Source organism: Coregonus clupeaformis, chromosome 35 (assembly GCF_020615455.1).
Source record: "Coregonus clupeaformis isolate EN_2021a chromosome 35, ASM2061545v1, whole genome shotgun sequence".
Taxonomy (NCBI): domain Eukaryota; kingdom Metazoa; phylum Chordata; class Actinopteri; order Salmoniformes; family Salmonidae; genus Coregonus; species Coregonus clupeaformis.
In genome coordinates this window covers 33,817,129-33,823,128 of record NC_059226.1, presented here as the reverse complement: position 1 = coordinate 33,823,128, position 6,000 = coordinate 33,817,129, and positions in this window count along the sequence as shown.

The window sequence follows — 6,000 nt, the reverse complement described above, 5'->3', positions numbered from 1 at the left end:
CACTCAATCACTCCAACATGCTTCGTGACATCGAAAACTCAAATATGCTATCCCTTGCCTCGTTGGTTGTACTTTCCCACATGCCTGTGACCCCCCTTTTACCAAAATAGTTTACTAATGTGATGTTGGTTTCCCCATGACCTTCTGTGGACATACCCCTTCCTTAACTATTATTAGTCCCTCTGATCTGCATTTAATCTGGACCCCCATTCTACACAGTGTATCTCTTCCTACTAAATTAACTGGAATTTGTTCTGACACTAATATATGTACACGTAGCTTTTTCCTGCTTCTTATTCTACTGGAACTGTCATATGTATTAACTGCGTTTGTCATGAAAATTCTACTGGCTGTGCATCTTTGCCTGACATGGGGTTGGTGAGAGGCATAATTTGGATTTACACATGAGTAAGTTGCTCCAGTATCTATCATCATTGGGGTGCCTCTATTCTTCACCTGAACCTTTAGCATAGGTTCTTCATCAGCCTGCATAGTTACTGCCACTAGCTGACCCTCCCCTTTAGGATTATCTGGGCACCCCTAGTATCCATTATTTTTCTGGGTTTTTTATTGTCCTTCTGTGTCTTAAATTTGCTTTTTCCAGATAATAATAATAATAACATGCCATTTAGCAGACGCTTTTATCCAAAGCGACTTACAGTCATGCGTGCATACATTTTTGTGTATGGGTGGTCCCGGGGATCGAATCCACTACCCTGGCATTACAAGCGCCATGCTCTACCAGCTGAGCTACAGAGGACCACAGATGAGCGTATAGTGCCTTTTACTGATAATGTTATAATTGTAGCCTATTGCATTACTTTAGTTGAAAATATAAGTTTGTTTATTCAACAAATCTAGAACCCACTATAAGTTGGTGCTATTCCCTCAGCATAATAGCCAAAGCTCCTTGCATTCCCTGGTTCACGTAACGAAAATAAATTATCGTTCTAGAATTCACCAACTATTCGCATACATCACTGGTGTCACGCGAACTATAGAATAAAGTAATAACAATTAGAATTTGTCACATAAATGTTTTCCATCCAACTATTCAAACTTGCTTCAAATATCTCTTTCAGCTCGATACAGTAAAGCAAGTACGACTCTCTTTTACCCGAGAACTAGATCATGGCATTAGTAAAGTCTATTCACATCCCAACAATAACTAATAGTATATTTATATTCATATTATTAAAAGACCTTACTTTTATTCCAGTCTACCTAAACAATTCAAATTATGGCCATAACTCTATCGCAATTGCCAGTCCGCTATTCAAATGTATGTAACTGTCCTTTCTGATTAGACTATAGTCACTCCTCCTTCTTTCCCGTTGAATAAGTGAGTCCTTCAGTCTGAAAAGACGCAGGCTGCTAAATCGTCCAGTATATCCTGACTGTTCCATCAATCTAAACAACCCACAACCATAGTTGAACTATACTTAAAAAACCTAGACTCTAATCAGCGATGCAGAATCTATGCTTTATTGAAATGACAAGTTAATCCTCTTTTATTCCAATTATAATGGGCGTGCAAGTCAACACCTATAATTTTATCCAATCCCTCGTAATAAATTACACTCCCATAAAATTAATTATATTCTAATATATTCACATCTACCAAACCATTAATGTTTCTAATGATTCTTTATTGCCACAAATCAATTAATCACAATCTAGTCTCAGCGGAACGAACAACAAATTACCCAAATCCTTCCTCTCAGTCATAGAATCCTCCCAGAATCGTATATGCTGGTCACTATTCCCTGATCTTACAAAATTCTATGACAGGCATTGTTGTACGAAACTCCAAGATATCATTTACAAGAAAAGCTTATTATTCCAACGTATATATAATTATCATACACACCTCTATATCTCATCATTCAAACTTCAGAGTGCGACTCACTTACACCATTTATACCACTCTTATTCCATATTTATACAATGTTGTTCTCAAACGTGCTTAATTACTATTTGTATAACCTACAGGAATATTTTATTCTATCAGAGGGCCCAAATTTGGAATGTTAACCCTATCCCAGTTATTATTTTACTGTAGTCAATTTATCATAATACTACATCACCTCTAAAGTTTCCAAATATAATGTCAGAAACATACCCTAAAAGATTGATCAAAATACAATGCATAGACATCATATGATCACACCGGTACACGTGACCTGTTCCTCCAACAGGATTTATTCTACCCCTCCTGGTAACGTGAATTTTCTACACTTAGTTTGTCAATGAATGTCCACGCACCATTTATTCTTCTCTTTCCTAATGTGAGATTGGGCACGCCCTTTCTCCATCAGACAGAAGCTTCAAACGACCTCAAATATAGTTCCTTTCCTTACAGAAAGGCTATTATCTGCAGGATTTCTTATTATTGTCACTCACACAGATGAGCAGCCACTTGTGCCTAAATGAATCAGACAGTTGAATGACTCACAGCCGCCCAAGCAAACCATTCACCCACACAAGATGAGCAGACCTACTCTATTTAACACTTTCTCTATATTTTGAAGCCCTTGTGGCTATTTAACCTGTTCACCTACTCAGGATGACCTAACTTTTTTACCTGATCGACCCTGCCTAACTTTGGCATCACCACAACACAGGATGATGCCCCACCTACCCGAGCAGACCTCTAACAATGAATTCCTCATTAGAGCGGTAACCGTAGGTCCCAAATTTAGCTAGCCACCTGCCCGTTCAGCCCTCTGGAGTGCTAATTTTAGCTCTCCAAAGCGGTATCCACAGGATTTCTATTTATTTAGCCCCCTAGGTGATACACTTCCTCGACACACCTGGACTTCTACTACGCTTTCCTAAGCGACCTGTAAATTTGGCCCTCTTTCTCTGATACACTTCCACGACACAGAGAGAGAGCGTTATTGCACAGGATTTCGCCTACCTAAGCAGTCCTCAAGATGATTCACTTCCACTACACGTCTAGAGCGGTATCTGTAGGTCTTTTTAACATGTTATTGTCTGATCACTCAACCAGCTGGACAGCCGCCCGTGCCGAAATGACCCAGACAGAGCGATCAGCAAGATGAATCAAATGAGTCGACTGAATCGAACAGACGCATCTGATGAGCTGCCGAGTGACCCCGATGATTGAATGCACGAATTGAGCAATTGAATCAAACAGATCGATCAGACTGTCCAGATGAGCAACCTGAATGAGACAGATGAATCAGCCAACTTGACCACAACCAATCAAATCACAATGGATTAAACAGAATGACCAACAGGACAAACAAATGAATCATATGATTTGAACAAACGGTTCAGACGAACAACAGAGTGATATCGACATGTATTCTTAAATCCAAAAGCTCCCAGTCTCTAATTTTCTGGTTCTTAAATTTGGAGAGACCTACTTGGTATTCTGCTGCTGAGGCCGGGCCCCGGATCGAACCATACAACTTTATACTATATAAGTAAGAACTTGGCTTACCTATTAAATGCGTCCGCTTTTGTTTGTATGGTCCGTCCAAGCCGTTTCATAACTGCAGATGTACACCGTCTCTGGCCCCTGTTATCAACTCCTGGCAAGCTCGCCAAATATGTCGTAGAAATATATATGACTCGAAAGTAGTCAACTCAAACATATCTCTCAAGAAACTGGAGCCTGTGAATCCAAAAATTTGACTTTTATTATCTAATAACAAAAGCCGAGCAGTTCCATAGAACGGCTGTCTCTCTTTGGCTTAGAGCTCCTTTTATACACACACAAATGCACAAACATACTTCCATGGCATATTCAGTTACCCCCTTATGGCAAATTCCTAACTTATTATTTAGTTCTGCACCACCCTTCTTTTCCAACGTCCAGCTGTCACAGAATGTCCACTCCAAAAGGTCATGAATGCTTTTTTCTATATGAAGCCTCTCATTCTATCATTCTATTGGCTGCGTGGCTTAGGCCCCTTCTTAAAAAAGAACTAATGTAACACATACTGTTGAGAGCTTTTGTGAAAGAGCACATACATTCATTTAAAACACAACATATACTACATGGCTATATTCCTTATTTAAGCATGTATCTGGATTATAAAATATCAAACATGTTTATTATATTTTACCTTTGGCATCTCCCTACATTTGCCTTAATGATACATTAAAGAATCCTATAAGAGTCGTCTGGTAGTCCCGCTGGTAAGTACACTCTTAGATAAAAAAGGTGCTATCTAGAACCTAAAAGGGTTCTTCGGCTGTCCCCATAGGAGAACCCTTTGAAGAACCCTTTTTGGTTCCAGGTAGAACCCTTTTGGGAACAGAGTGTTCTACCTGGAACCAAAAAGGGTTGTCCTATGGGGACAGCCGAAGAACCCTTTTGGAACCCCTTTTTCTAAGAGTGTATGCACAAAACATCCAGGGAGATATTTAAGTAAATGTGACATTTTGTTATAATGATTATGATTCTAAACTACAGTCTTGGGAAGACCCTGACTTATCTTGGGACACATCAGTCTATAAACATGATATGGTAGTCCTGCCTGTCAGAAAAATCTGGACTTCTGATCTCCATGTGACTAATGGGTGAGTCCACTTACAACAGAATACAATAGCCTGTTATGTTTATATATATATTTTTTCATTTATATTTTATAATATTACAGTCAATTTATGTGTGATCTTCTAAATAGCGAGTAAAACATTGTCAGAATTAGAGATACAGTACTAATATGTTTTGAGTGGCCAAATGTTTAGGGTCGTGACAGTTTCAGTAGATCAATCCTCAGTTGTCTGTCCTCAACCTCTCATGTCTAAAGAGTGCAAACAACGATAAAGCACGGCAACAAGGATTTGCTGGTGCACAGCAATGGGACCGTAGAGCACATTGTCATCATGAACATTGTGGTGGGCTGTGAGGTCAATCTATACAATTATCCCTTCGCTTCAGATTTCTGTGCCATCGCCCTTAATGTGTGGGCAATTAGTGGTAAGTGCATCATCTCAAACCTAATTTTGTCTGCTAAATGGCTCTTGCAACAATTACTTACCAAAGATCTTACTAACCAAAAACAACAACAAAATGTTTGTCTGTATAGCCTAATGCAATTTGTAATTTTCGATGCATGCTGACTGTCACTTCATCATGCAACAAGACAATGACCCTAAACATACTGCTAGAGCAACAAAGGGGTTTTTGATGGCCAAAAAGTGGAAAATCCTTGACTGGCCGAGTCAATCACCGGATCTGAATCCAATTGAACATGCATTTGACATGCTGAAGAGGAGACTGAAGGCAATAAGTCCCCGAAACAAGCAGGAATTGAAGATGGCTGCAGTACAGGCCTGGCAGAGCATCACCAGGGAAGATACCCAGCGTCTGGTGATGTCGATGCATCGCAGACTTCAAGCAGTCATTGCATGCAAAGGATATGCGACCAAATATTAACAATGATTACTTTATTCTACATTATGTTAAACTGTCCAATGTTTTTTGATGCCCGAAAATGGGGGGGACCATGTACAAAAGTTTCTATAATTTCTAAACGGTTCATCTGATATGTATGAATATACCCTCAAATTAAAGCTGACAGTCTGCACTTCACCCTCATTGTCATTGTATCCTTTCAAACTCAAAGTGCTAGAGTACAGAACCAAAAGAACAAAAAAAATGTCACTGTCCAAATAATTATGGAGCTCACTGTATATATATATATATATATGTATGTATGTATGTATGTATGTATATGTTATTTTTTGGGGACATGTAAAGATACCTTACTCTTCCTATTTTTAAGGGCATAGATTAAAAAACATTTACAATCAAAGACAATACATTTACTCAAAAACAGATTATTTCTGCCTGGCTTACCTGTCTGACTTCACAGGTGTCGCTGAAAATGCGGCCCGAAAACCCATTTCTGTCCCTGGTCCTGCCCAGCATACTGATAATCTTGGCTGATGTGGTGAGCTTCGCCCTGCCACTGGGAGAGAGCAAGCGCATCCACTTCAAGGTTAAACTGGTTCTCAGCT